The sequence below is a fragment of the Triturus cristatus genome, chromosome 5_2, assembly GCF_964204655.1.
Source record: "Triturus cristatus chromosome 5_2, aTriCri1.1, whole genome shotgun sequence".
NCBI classification, from domain to species: Eukaryota; Metazoa; Chordata; class Amphibia; order Caudata; family Salamandridae; genus Triturus; species Triturus cristatus.
This window is the reverse complement of record NC_140588.1, coordinates 447,222,513-447,236,888: the sequence shown is the minus strand read 5'-3', so window position 1 is coordinate 447,236,888 and position 14,376 is coordinate 447,222,513. Positions and strand designations below refer to the sequence as shown.

Below are 14,376 nucleotides of genomic sequence, written 5' to 3'. Positions count from 1 at the left end.
TTATAAAGACTCTGTGTCCACAGTTAGCAAAAGGTCCGTGGATTTGTCAAAAGCGATACCTTCAGTTACATTCCTGACAAACATACTATCTCAGGTGTGGAAACGACAATGAGGAACAAATGGTTTTATTAAAAAAATGGTATATTCAGCAAGAGGTTGGAGAATGGATTGATAACCTGCAAAAATGGGATGGTAAGGAAGTTTAGAGCAATTCATATGTATTTTGGATCAAGTGTAATAAGCCGGAATGATATAGCCACATTTGTTAAGATATGCAAACTCATTTTCAGTAAGGTGTGACTCATTGAATCCTTTTTAAGTCAGTTAAGCATCTCTTTATGAACAGAATTTGTCAGATCACTGGGCAATTGGGTACAGTGCAGTGAATGTTTAAGTTAGCTGAAGATGTTGTTGTTATAATGAGTCTTATTTTGAAAAACTATCCCACCCCCTTTATTGGCTGGTTAATCCTTATATCCTCTAAGAAAGCTAGTGATTGAAATGCTTTGGTTTAAGTTTGTGCTGTGATTTAATGATGTTGTGATTTTGGGTGTTGTTACTCATTGGTATAAATATTGAGGTCAAAAACATTGCATTTGGAGTATGAGATATTGTTTGCATGACTGTTCTGTGAGTTCTGGACTGCAGAGCTAACCATAACTTGCAAATGTCCGTGTTTTTTTGTGGTATTAATTTGTGAAGCTATCTATACTTTAAGTGTATTTTTTATGATTTTTTTAAAATATATGTTATATATTATAACCAATCCTCACAATAACTCCACTTGAACTGCAGTTTGTTCAATGAAGACAGACAGACAGCCAGATAGATAGATAGACAAATGGATATCCTTGGTGGGAATCTAAAGCACTCCAACTGGCATTAGGGTCCTGGGAGCCTTTGAGAGTACATGGTTGGAAGGGTGTTGCCTGAAGTTGGGGCAACAAATTGGATGAGGTGCAGGAGGGTCAAGCGATGTGGTGGAAGCACGCAGAGTAGTGTGGGCAGCATCAAATGTAGAAGCTGTCAGTGATGTGCGTCACCTGGATACAAAAGAGTTAGTGGAGTCAACTCAGGAACAACTGATAACAAACCCATTGGAGGAACTGTTAAGCCACCATGGGTGTGATAAAGTGGGTCCACCCAGGAGTGGCAGAGGATGCAACCCTATGAAACACCCACTGGCAGATGGGGCAAGCGGAGGTTGGGAGGGGGTCTGGAGCCAGGCCATTCCATGTCCCAAAAAGTGGCAATGCCACCAGGATGCACCTTTAATCTCTCAGCACCTTACCTGGACGCCCTGGGAGGACTTAAATAGGACACAAGGTAGGCGAGTCCCGTAAAGAGACATTGTGACATGGCACAACTCTCCAGTAGTAGCGCAGCCTGCACCCGGGGTGCACAAACAACTGGTATCATTGATACAGCTCAAAAACACAGACCTGCTCTAAACCGGGACGTATACTGTGAGCATACCCCAAGACATGGCTTGGGGTATGCTCACAGTATACCTCCCGGCTTAGAGCAGGTCTGTGTTTCTGAGATATATTGTGAGTGGAGGGCGACCTGCGATATATCCCTCTTGCGCTCCTTTTGTGAAAGAAACCTTTTATACAGCACCTCCGCCCCTGACCCCGCGCTGCGGTACTTTTGGGTGGCCAAGCAAGAGGCTACTTTGATTGTTGTGCATGGGTAGTAGTTTGTGGTTTTATAGTGTGGTCTGTCCCTTTTATCAGTAGGAACATCTTTGTTAATTGTAGTAGGTAGTCTTTTGCGGTCCATCAATCTCTTATTAACATGTCGCACCCACCTGCTTTGAATACCAAGTAGTTACAAAAAACGGACACTAGGGGTCAAAGGTTGTGTGATACCACTTCCTCATATCTTAGAAGTCAAAAGTCAGGTTGTGTGAAATCATCTGGTCAAAAGTTAGGTAATGCCACTGTCGTTATCTCTGTGTCTGCTGTGCGCCTTTGAAGAAATGTTCCAGATGTGTACAAGCTAGATAAACAAACACACAAGCACTTAACAGGGACTTCTTGGAGAAGAGCAACACATATAGCGCATGGATACCTAACTGGGGTTGTGAAAAGAGTCTTGCAACTGCACGCTCATCCACTCTTGCAATTTTACAGGAAGTCCCTTAAGTATTTTGCTACGAAATTCTATGTACCCTGCTTTTGAAAAAAATGTTGTCCCGCCATTATCTGTGATACGTAGATTAAAAACGCACGCTTCGGGCAGTTTTACGCATGTGAGACAGCCCTGCAAGAGCTTGTTTACACTGTCGTTCATCGCGGGCGCCTTTTTATCAGCAGCAGGAATTCTGTGCCTACAAGCCAGCATATTTCTCGCCTTCTTCGTTTTAGGCAGGGCTCGGGTTACCTGCTTCCGTGAGGGCCCAGCTGATGCAAAACCCTGTGCAGGCAGGGCGCCTGTGAAGAAGCGGGAAGCAAACTTACCTGAAGCCATCAATTCAAAAAAACAAAATGAGAGCCAGGTAACAACTTAAAGAAGTCACAACAGCGGGCACGGGCTGTCAGTCGTTCTGATTTGTGACAGGCCTGTTTGACGGAGACTGTTCTGCAGAGCAATCAGTGCACTTCACTGCCTGGCTGGGGAGGAGGCGAGGGGGCCGGTACTGCCCCGGCCTCCTCCTCCTCCCAGAGAGGCTCCTGCGGGGAGAGAGGGAGGGAAGTGCCTGCCTTCAGCGCAGAGCCGCACATGGGAGGAGAGAACCCGTACATACACACGCCGTGTGCCGCCTCCCAGCTCGCCCCCAGCCTGGAGCCGGCGAACTGCCCGCCCTCTGCGTGTTTCAGCTTTGGAGCGCTTCGAGGCCGCCTGTGGGACACACGTGCTTGTGGGATTGTGCGGTGCTTGGGTGGATTGTCTGCTGCCTGCAGGACGGCGAGGGGGCTCCTGGTACTGTCTGTAGCCCGGAGAGAGAGAAGCGGGTCGTGCGCACGCCGCCACTGTAAAGGTAAACTGCGCGGTACGGGGGAAGCTGGGAACTTGCACGGTGGTGACAAATGCAGCCCGTCTTTACTGTAGTTCATCCCAGAAGGCATTTGAATCTCATTGTCGTGTGTGCGTCAACTTTACGCTGGGATTTTGATTGCAGGATATGCACTTCCGGGACTGTGTGTAATTGTTTAACTAAGGCATATGCGTGGACTTTGGATGTTCTGAGACGTTTGTCGCTGCAGTGGTGTATTTCAGCCCGAGACGTTTGTGTTGTAGTCTTCTGCAGGGGGGTAGCATTGTTTCAGTGTCTATGGGACAAGGTTGTCTGTACTCTGAATTCGAGGACTGGGCAGGCAGATCAGCGGTTACTTCCCCTACCCCACCAGGGATGGCACCTCCTTGAGAGAGGTGCGTCTTGTTCGTAGTGCCCCGCGCAGTTGTCAGTGCCCCCCTGCCCCCTCGAGTTTCTCCTGCCTTGCCACACCTCCATTTGCAGAAGAAAGCAGTGTTGCGCACTTTAGCCACTAAGCATCCTTAACTCGAGTACACGCTGTCACTCCTTCTCTCAGCCCTCCGCTTTTCCGTCTTTCGGATGCCGGCAGGCACTCGACGCAAAGAACGAGGGAGTGGGGAGGGATCTCCTTGGCACTCAAAGCCCCTCTTCCGGCCCCCCTCTCACGGGTGGCATCTTAACCAAGCCCTGCTTTGAACCAACGACTCGCTGCGTTCTGGACTTGTTTTGCATTCGAGGACTTCTTTGGCTCCCAACATTGTAAGCAGTGCATTAAAAATCCCAGGATGTAGAGTGCAGATGGCCAAAACTTGAGAGTAAGGTGTCTCACGTGACTGGAGGCTTCTGTGCAGACATGGGCACTGACAACTCACCCTTGTTTATGAGGGAATGTCTCCGGCCATATACCAGGAAAGATGCTTGCTACCTAACTAAACTCTTCAAAAAATGTAATCTGGACTTTTCCCAGCAAGGACGGAGACCCCCTTTGTTCGTGAAACCATCGTCTTTCTTTTCCACCAGTTCACTATTTGTTAAAGCGGTCTACCCTTCTCCAGTGACATTTTAGGGCTCCAAATGAGACATTACCCTGTCAGAGCACCCAAGTTGCGCTTTGTCAGACAACTGTGATTTACAGGTTGCTTGTTTTAACCAGTGTAATTGTAGTTATATAGCGCTTACTTCCCCTGACGAGGCGTTGAAGCGCTTTGCGGCGAGTAGCACACTACTACTCCACACCCCAAAACAATTAGGGATGGATTCGTTTAGGGAAATGGGAATATTGTATTCGTATAGGGAGGTATGAGTTAATTTGAGGTAGGACATGTGAGTCTGTTAGTTGGGCTGAATAGAGTAATGGAGGGATAGAAGAGGGAATAAACCCAGAAGTGTTATTTGGGAGGTCATAGTTGTATGCTGAGGTCTGGGATGAGTAATGGAGAGATGGAGGAGGGAAGAACGTGTAGAAAGGGATTAGGGAGAAAGATGAACAGAGTAGAAAAACAAGCATTGGCATAGCCAATAGGTCTCGCCTTTGGGACCTTATAAGTGTTTAGCCATGCAACAGTTGCATAACTAAATACTTATAAGGTCCCAAAAGCGAGACCTATTGGCTATGCAAAGCGGCCGTGCGGCCGCGAAAGTGAAAGTAATCGCGGTAAAGTGCGGCGCCCGCGCACATGCACTGTAGCTCTAGGCTGGCTTGGTAGCACTTTTTGGAGCCCTCTCAATAAGTCTCGCCAGACCAGCGCATGCGCTGGGTCAGGCGAGACCTAATGAGGTTTGGGATGAGTTAAAGTAGAGATAACATGAGGTAGAATTTAGTAGGGTTATTTGGGAGATCATGGTAGTAAACTGATGTTTGGGGTGATTCAGGAGGTGTAGAGGAGGGAGCAGTCTAGGAAGGGTTATTTTGGAGATCATAGTAGTAGAAAGGGTTTGGGATGAGAGAGTGAAGATACAGGATACATTGATAGAGGTGTGGTTTGATGGTAGGGCAGAGTAAAGCTTTTGAGAGATTTTTTTCTTCTGTACAATAAGACTAAAAACATAGGTACGTGATTGCATAGTAAGGGAGTATATGTGTAAGGAATATAATATATTGAGATTAATGTGTTTTTGTGGATGTAGTTAGAGGAGCTATTGATGTGGTTTTCTGTGAAAGATTTGTATGTGCAGTACTGCTGGTGAGTGGTATTTGATTAGTACGGGGTGGTGATGGTTTTTGGAGAAGAGTATGTGGTGTGTAAGAGGGGATGGTCAAGAGTTATGAGTGTTCGATTTGATCACTGAATACGTAATGTGTGTGATGGAGTGGTGTGTAAGGATTTTACGTTGGTGTGTAATTGGTAAAAAGAGGAGACGGGTGATGGTGGCTAGTGTGATGGAGATTATGAAAGATCGTTAAGCAGATTTGGCTCATCTGCCATTTGTAGTTTTGTTGTCAGTCACAAGTGCAAGACTTCAAGTCCCAGAATGCCAGGGAGTAAAATACGACTAGTTGAGCAACTCGGGCCTGACATGACCAACATATGATCTCTACTATGCTGTGTATTTTTGAAATGTGAATATGTGTCATACAAAACATATGACGTAACATGAAGCTCCCCAAGAAGTGATTTTACAGAGTTCGGTCTTTCGCAGGGTGACTTGGCTTTCAGAGATCTCATGTCAGCATTGAGTTGCTTGTCTTTTGTTCTTTGCATTCTGGTACTTGTAGGTTTGCCTAATGTTTTCACATTATCAGTCGAGGCTACAAGTCCCGTAATGCAAGGAAAAAAAGCACCTGCAGATCTGTGACGAGTTATTCATTGACCTAAAGATCGTCAGTGATTGGAGGGCAGTCACCTGTGGTCTCATGTCACACAGAGTGAGTCCATAAGGTCAGGATGTGTTGTGCTGTGCAGCATGCCTGAAACTTTCACTGCACTTCCGTATATTTCTGTCCTTGTCACTCTACACGAGACAGTCAGGTCCCTAGCCTTTAGGTGCATTAAACCAGGCTATTTTCCATGCTGGACATTTCTGCAAATATGGTAGAAATCAAAGTGAGTGGCGGCTAATTTCCCAAATAACCACTGATCGATGCGTGCTGGGAAGGGAGAGATGCGTGGCAGGCTCCAGATGACCCCAAAACAAGGCGCTCGTGATTTCCGGTAAAATATTCCGATTTTAATGTATGACAGTTCTGAAGTAAAAAATATATCGGGCAAGCCATCTGGTGCGAGCACACGCCTCGTAAAGGGGGCCCTGCCCCCGGTATATTTTGCACGTCTAATTAATTTTATTCAATAGGGTAGATGCCGGCGGTTCATACAGACAGACGTCCTTCAGACGCAGCACAGTGGCATGGGCTGGCAGCCGTGGTGCCATCACACTTCAGAAATATAATGCACAGTGACAAGCCTGTGTGTCTGTCTCTCTGGCTCGCTGGTTTGCATACTCACACATTAGCTGTTGCATAATCCGTTTCTCGTCCACTTTGTAAACAATGGTGGTCTCTTTTACAAACAGTCAGGGAACAGGAAGGGAGACTGGGCCAGAGAAAGAGGTCGCCGTGCCTTTGGCATAGCCCCTCCCCCCACTTCATCTGTGCCTTTCATTTGCAAGCGGCTGTGGGAAATGTCTGGCCCTGGTAAACTGGCGGACGCAAAATAAAGTTAAAGTGTTGAGTGTTTTGAAATGAATCATAATACATATGGGATTGTCTGCAATTTAAAGGTGAGATAACAACGTGATCTGGTCACATTCCTTCCTGCCTTTCTAGTCAACAGCACAGTGCATGCTGGGACATGTAGGAGAGCAAAACTGCATGTGCTACCATGCAAACGACTTTGCCTACATAGGCTGGTCTAGCTGAGGGCGTAAGACGTGCCCACGGGCTTTCTAAAGGGCGGCACATTGTTTGTGCTGGTTGGGACAGTCTATGACTACTCTCTTTCAGAGCCTGCCACAGATCCCAAACAGCAGAGTTAATCCAGTAAAGCACAGACTGTGTGTGCACTTGTGTTCCACCCCTTTGCGGATACTTGTGCCTTGCACTGTGAGAGTGTTATAAAAAGAGCATCGCACCCAAGAGAGGTGACTGCAACCACAATCTTCTGCAATATTTTAATAAGTTTTCAAGGAAATATTTATACTCGCATTTAAAGCATTGTTATGAAAATTATGTCAACATCTTGCATCTATCATGAGCATTGTTTAGCCGTGTGTGACTTGTCCATCTGGAGAGGATGCTTGGATGTGTGACCTTTGACAACTGGTTGTTTTCAAGGAAATTGTCTCAAAAAATGGGGCGCCCTTTGACCGCTCTTGTTTTATTAGTCTTGTTGGCTTCTGTGGTGGTTTTCCGGCCTGTTGCCACGGAGACCAAAACGTTTTTAGAAAAGTATTTGTTTTTTGGAGAGTGCATACTTCATTACCTCTTGGCACCATGTCAGATAAAAGCACACTGAGTGACAGCGGCGTGGGAGTGGGTGTGTGCCGCACGTGAAGGGTGTGGGTTCCCACAGTTGTGCTAGCATTTTCTTGCATGAGATCATGCTGTTTGTGCCAGGAAGGCACTAGACTCTAAAGAAAAACATACTTTTTAAAAGTGTTGTTCCAAAATTCTCAATGCGGTACCCAAGCGCCTGACCGAAAGCTGGGCTTTACTGTATATCTGGCACACTGTCTTGTTTGCTCTGCCCGTGTAACAAAATAACCACAGAGGCCAGTTAAATGCCTGTTAGGCCGAAACCACATACAGCGAAATAAGCCTTACCTTCCTTCGCCGCCACCCACTAGTAATCGCAGTGCTTCGCAAATGGCTGTCGGCCGTGCTTTTGTTCCTTTCAGTGTGGAAGAATATATTATAATTTGTTTGATTAAATGGCTTTATTCATTTGGATTCAGAGAACAAATTATCCTTTCGCCTAGTGATTTTGTGTTTTGCGCGTGTCTGCCCCATCCACTCTTGTATACCAGACAGAAACTTCCTACATCACCAACCTGGTTGCTGCTGGTGACTAGCATGGGCCTACTGGAAACAAAAGTCGGAGATCTGTAATTTGGTGGACTTTTACCACCGTTCCATCATGGTGATCTCCAACTCATTGAAAGGCTGTTAGAGGTTCATTGAGCAGACGCCTGTTGTAAGAGCCATGACCCTTTCCTCCCTTCTTTAGTATAGGCTTCAAACTTTTCTGGAAACGGCTTCATGGCCGTTATCTGTTCCAGCACTTGGGCTGAGCCCCTTGTAAATGCAGATGGAGCTATTGCACTGTTCTTGTCTGTAGAATATCTGTGTACAGGTGTGGAGGGAGAATTTGTGGTGTGTCTTGTCTAGAAGGGATAATTGGTGGAATTATATTGCTTCTTCTTTGCACCCTCATTTTCTTCTCCATGTCATTCCCGTTTGGTAAACCTGTAACAACTTGAAATGTATATGCTGAGATCATAACCAGAAGGTTTGTTGCAGTCTTCATGGTCCTTTTAGGTCGAGCTTACAAGACAGTAGGAGCTATCTGGCTTGGAAAGATCTATTGTGGCTTACCACGAAGTTACAGGGGTTTACTGCCCGCTCATTGCTTCCCATTGGTTGGTTTTATTGTCCCTTTTATTTGTTTCCATCATAATGGATGGCTTGACTTACTCCGTCTCGTCCAACTTGTGTTTGTCCCTCCCATGGAGCATAGCATCTTTAAATCCTTTTGCTTTGCTGACTTGTGTCCTCCCACTGATCAGTTTTAGGGAACTATTTTTTTCTTTTGGTTAAGCACTCCATGGGTTTTCCCTTCTTGCCCTTGTATGCTTTTACCTTCCATATCCCTTACCTGTAATCCATGTTGCTCTCTCCCTTGTGTGCCTCTCTCCCGCAAAGAGTGTCTGTGCTCCTTGTTGGCCTCTCCGTCATGTCCCCCCTCAAAACCTTTCCATGCCCCCACACTCTGTTGCTCTCGCTTTGTGTCCTTTCCTTGCACTCAAAGCACCTCTTCCGTCCTGCTCTCCCTCTTGCTGGCTCCCTCAAGTGCTTCCTACTGGAAATCACTACCCCCTGCTCTCCATGTTGCTCTCTTCCTTTGTTTACTGCCATGGTCCGTGTTGCTCTCTTCCTTGTGTGCTTCTCTCCCCCGCAGCCACAACCGCTGCACCTGCAACTCTGTGTTGCTCTCTGACTGGTATACTTCCAGCTGCCACACTCCAGGTTGCTCTCTCCCTCGTGTGCTTCCCCCCGCAACACCCCCGTGCCCCACCGCAGTCCGCGTGGTTCTCTCTATTGTGTCCTAGCTACAACATTTAGTTCACCTTTTCCTAAAGAGCCCACACTCCATGTTGCTCTGTACCTCTGTTGCCTTTCCTCATGCAGTCCCCTCAAAACCGCATTGGTAAAATCAATAGGTCCAAAAGGCAAACCTTGTTAGCTTTGCCAATGCTTGTTTATAGTACCCACTGTATAGGTATTTCATGAGCATGAATCACTTAGTTTGAGTTTTGGCTGAAATGGTATACTCAATTCATGCTTTCATAATGAATAGCTTGTCCTTTAATTATTAGCTCTCATCTTAGGGAAAGAAGTGCACTCTTGACTCTGTGGTCATTGATGTATTCAATAGCACTATTGCATTACCCTCCCCCACCACACCGCACCACACCGCACCACACAGGGACCACTTCCCAATCACATTACTTGGTTCATAAGGTGCACCAGCACCCGAAAAAACAGGTTCTTCTCTGCAATGAAAGACGTTTACAGGGTGGGTATCACGATGGGTGATACCCAAAATTATTCATGTTTTTACATCTGTCTCTCAGCGACAGGGACTTGAGCATCGTGTTAAAGATGAGGGCAAGATCTAGAGAAGAAGAAAATATCCCCTGCCATTGCTTGCTTGGGTCTGGAGGTGCTGGCAGCAGGGGTTAATGCTTACCGAGGACGGGGTACAGCACATCACTGTCCCTGAAGCAGGAGGCGAATGGAGGTGATGCCATCAAATGGCCAAACGCAGAGCATTTTGTGGTGCGTCACAGCCACATAGTCGTATTCTAGGGCAACTGCAGCTCGTTCTTATGGGAACCAGTGCGAGGCCCCGTGGAGGGTCACATTGAACGGGACAAGGAACACCCATAAGGCAACTGGCCATTTTCAAGATGTTGCTTTCTTACCCACCAGAGCCACGAGGCACAGCATCTGTTTGTTGGGGATGGATCTGAATAATGATGGGTTCATCAAAGAAGGCCGGGAGTAATCATTGGCCCTTGACATGTTAAAGAGTAGTGCCTTTGAGGGGAGGACGAAGAGACTCCTTCTCAGTTCTCTAAAGTAGGAGATTGAAGACTGGGACGACACACAACAATTTCCAGAAAAGCACACATGTAGCTTCTTCACTGACTCATTTTAAAGCCATGAGAACCACACTGTGAAATTTATTATAGGGAAATCCTACTGAAGGTGACCCAGGTGAAGGCACGTTCACACGTCAAAGTTAGTAGTTCAACCTCTGAATCTTTTCCCTCGTCATTTGAGCATGGACTAGGATCCGACCCGTCCTGCAAAGGGTAGCATGTACAGGTGCTACAGGCGACAGAAGCCCTCCCTTATCTAGGAAGAAATGTGGGATTGAAGCGCAGTGAGAATCAGTTCTGGATTGTTTGACTAATTGATTTAGATGGGGCACAAAAAATAACATCCATAAAAGTAGGATTCAATGATTACCAACAACAAGGGAAGGTTTGAGGCAACAGAAAACTCACCCATGTGGAAAAAGTAGATTAAAAGAAGCGAAGGGCTTAAAAGAAGGTATAGAGCGGTCTAGATTTTGCCTCCAGTCAGGCATTTTTCCTCAAATGTCCTTTGTAAAGAGGTTCCAAAAGTTGTCTGCAACCATCTATCGTAGAGAGGCTTGTAGAGTCATATTGGGGATAGTGGAACTTGAAGCAAAATGTCTTTATGGCATAGAATTTCCAAATCGTGTAATATCAGCTTTGTGTGCAAGAGCTTCCTTTGTGGATCCGCATCATGACCACAAGGCACGGAAGGTGGAAGACCAAGATGACTGAGTCAAAATCCTTGTTCAGTCTCCCTTGCCTAGCTCAGTAACAGGTTTACAGAGTTGGCAGCCATGATCTTTAAAGACAAGAAGCACATGTTTTGTGCTCAGGGAAATCTCCAAACCAAGTTATGCCGGCTTTAACTTTCCCCTCTTTTTAGGGGGTGAACAGCCTAATTGCATCATATGGGAACCAGAGAGAGCTTTTAGGACAAGCATCACACTGAAAACTGTAACTCTAAAGGTTACACCACTATTCCCTTACCCAAAATCAATATCCCAGACTACTCCAGGGTTCATGGTTTGATCCGGACTGTAGGGTTCTGAAGGGCATGGAGAAGAAGTACACAATGTTCCTCACCCTATAATGACACCCTTTTCAAAAATCACTTTAAAATGGGGTCTGCAGATGAGCCTACTCAATGTCCTCCAGCGGGGATTCATGGCCACATAAAATGTTCACGATACCCATTTGCACTTTGCGATTCACAAAAAGAATGAATTATTTTTCTTCTTGACCCTACTGGTTAATCATCACAAGTCCAAAGTATTACCAATTGCCCTAAATTCACCACCAATGGTATTCGAAAAGGCTGGGGCACCCTTGTTAGGCATCCTCCAGAATGAGAGCCTGAGGGCCCACCCTACTCTGACCATTGGCTGGAACACATGCCATCTTTTGCAGCGTGTACCGGTAAATCAACCTTTTTTCCACTTCCAAAAATATAGTGTTGGAACGTAGTTTAAAATAATCCGAGTTTCATGCCCACCATAGTAACTTTAATTGGTCACCACCTGTACAGAAAACATGTATTCTTTCCCCCCACCAAACGAGCTCACTACAGGCGCTCTGGGGATGCAATTGAAGCCAAAACACCAACTTGAATTAAATCTTGAGAAACTTTTTTAAACAATATTCTGTTTTCATGTTCTTGGTTGGTAGACCTCCGGGAGGGCTGGTGTTCATCTGCTTATGGGGGCTGGCATTATTAAGGGTGTGTTTATTTTTGAAAGGGTGTTATTACATTTAGACTGAAGGACTTATCCTGCCTCCCGAAAAAGCGAGTGCTTGCTAACCCCTGTGAAAGAATGTCGTTTAAAGGCACACATTCAAGCGTAGAAGAAGGCAAAGTGTGACCAGTGTACTGGAGAAACGTACAGGAGTGCATCCTGTTTGTAAGTAAGAACATGCAGACAAAACATCAGATGTCCCTTGCGAGAGAGATTTATTCCGAGGCCGCAGGCCGTACTGTCGCAGCCCCGGCCGGTGTTGACGTGTAATTAGCATTGTGCTCGCCCTCGTGGGAGCGCGCCGCCATTCTGAGCCAGGCCGGGACCGATCTGATAGCCCCAGGGGCTCAGCAGCACCCGCCGCACAGGGCTGAGGTAATGAATTGCTCGGGGCCCGGGGGACAGATTGATTCGCGGCGATAATTCCAAGGGACAGGTGTGTTGACGCAGGCCCCCCCGTGGCCCACCTCCAGTGGGGAGATCTGAGGGAGGCAGCCGGCTTCAGAAGCCTGCCGGCCTGGGAGGGGGGCATTAGGGGTGATTGTGTGTCTCTGTACCCCTCTATTTGTGCATAAGCCGCATGGACGAGCAGCTAAGTTGAAGGGAAGGGGAAAGGTGCTAAAACACAAAGTACGTTAATCCTTTCAGGAATGTGCCGCGGCCCGGCTGGGGTGGGGGGTGGATGGTATTATCAGTTTGAAGTTGAGTTTGACCTCTCACGAGTTAAAGCGGTGTTTGTCGGGGTGGTTTCCAAGAGAGAGTCGAGCGAAGGTGAAACGCAGTTTGAAGCAAGTACAGTGACGAAACAGTACATTATCGAGTGAGACCCACATGGACACTCAATAGCTCCACGTCAAGAGACACCATGTTCCAGGCCTCGGCTTTCTTTTTATCAAACAATGCATTCTGGGACTAGCACACTGGGTTGGTTCACTTACATTGAAACAAAGTCCCAGATTACAACTGTTTGGAAAAATAAAGATGGCAAATTAGCATGTGGTGCCGTGATGACCGGAGTCGTACCTCTGCTCACATTGCACGTGAAGTTTCAGATTGGAGGAAGGAGCGCATGCGACGCCAAAGCTAACGGTCTGCAAATATATAGAGTCATAAAAATCGTGTTAGTAGTCATTTTGTGGTAAAGTGGAAGGTACTGAGACAAATCCTTTAACCAATCCTGGCGCTGCTCTCACCAGCATAAGAGCATCGTCAGGATTGGAGGGAGCGGCCTTACTCGGCGCTCTCGAGAGCGCTGGATGCCTGTGCTTTCTCTCTCTAAGATAGCTAGGTTAGAGAAGTTTAAAATGTGCATGTCTGCTGGCAGTCCCAAGCCGACCAAAGAATCATGCACATTTTAAAGCGCGTAGCTCCCTGCTGCCACTCAGTAGGAATGGCCCGCCCTGTCCTATCACTCAGTTTGGGGCGGGTCGTTGCTGAAAAATTTAATGGTACTAAATAGACTTTATTACCATCTTATTTTTCAGCTCTGGCCTGGGGCTTTTCTTCATGGGGCGACGACTCTCTTCTCAGCCGGAGGAGCCGCCCCTGAGTGTGCGTCTCACTCTCTTCCTTTGTGGCAGGCATATCACACAATAATGTGGTCAGGGGGTCTCAAGATAACCACCATCTGCTGTGTTACTGATACAGCTGAGCTGTTAGCTCACTGCACAGGTATACAGAGGCCTAGTGCCAAAAAGGCAGGCCCCATGTTGCAGGAGCCAGAGGGGCCCAATTTATGCACCTAGTCCCCTTGCCTTCCCCTCCTGTAAGGTTAGGCCAGAGTGTTTGCTTGTTTGAAGTTTTCCATAGTATGGGCCATGTCAGGGTGACAACAGGGCACTGTACGTTTTGCAGCACGAAGACCAGCACATCCGAAACATTGAAGCAACTGTAAAATTCAACTAACTTGAGGCAATGGTATTTTTTCTTTGCTTGACTCGATTAGTACAATATTAAAGAGAACAATTTGCATAGTATATATAGCATGATCACTGAACTATAGAAAGGGCAATAAATCAGTCAGAAATGGTAATTATTGGATCTTCTAGTATTCATGGGGCCTCCATACAGGTGAGCTTTCTAGCATTAGTTGCTTGTAATTGGCCCTTGGCTTCAATAGCATTCACCTTTGATTCTATGTCTAGACGCCCTCCTCTATCTGGACGCGCCTGGCTACGAAGTATTTCAATTACTAACCTGGCCTACTTTTCACTTGTTTGAGCCAAAAATGTGCATTCCTATTTCCAATTGAGAAATGAATGAAACTGTCCTGGATTGTGGAACGTAAATGTGCATTTAAATAATATTGTTTTTAGTTTCAAAACTGCCATTATATAAGCACTCCGATAGCCGCCAGGTGTG

At 46.5% G+C, this 14,376-nt stretch overlaps 1 protein-coding gene across 4 annotated transcripts in view; it reads left to right on the top strand.

Moving 5' to 3' along the window:
* The window catches only part of TNS3 (tensin 3), a 784,915-nt gene that overhangs the window by 221,687 nt on the left and 548,852 nt on the right, over positions 1-14,376 (top strand). The window contains exon 1 of one of the 4 annotated variants that reach the window (XM_085607387.1): positions 2,713-2,983. The exons of 2 other annotated variants lie outside the window; for them this stretch is intronic. The gene's annotated coding sequence lies outside the window, so the exon portion shown is untranslated. Of the gene's footprint in view, positions 1-2,712; positions 2,984-5,899; positions 6,133-14,376 lie in introns of those variants that run through there. One more of the 4 variants, XM_085607388.1, reaches the window with a different exon arrangement.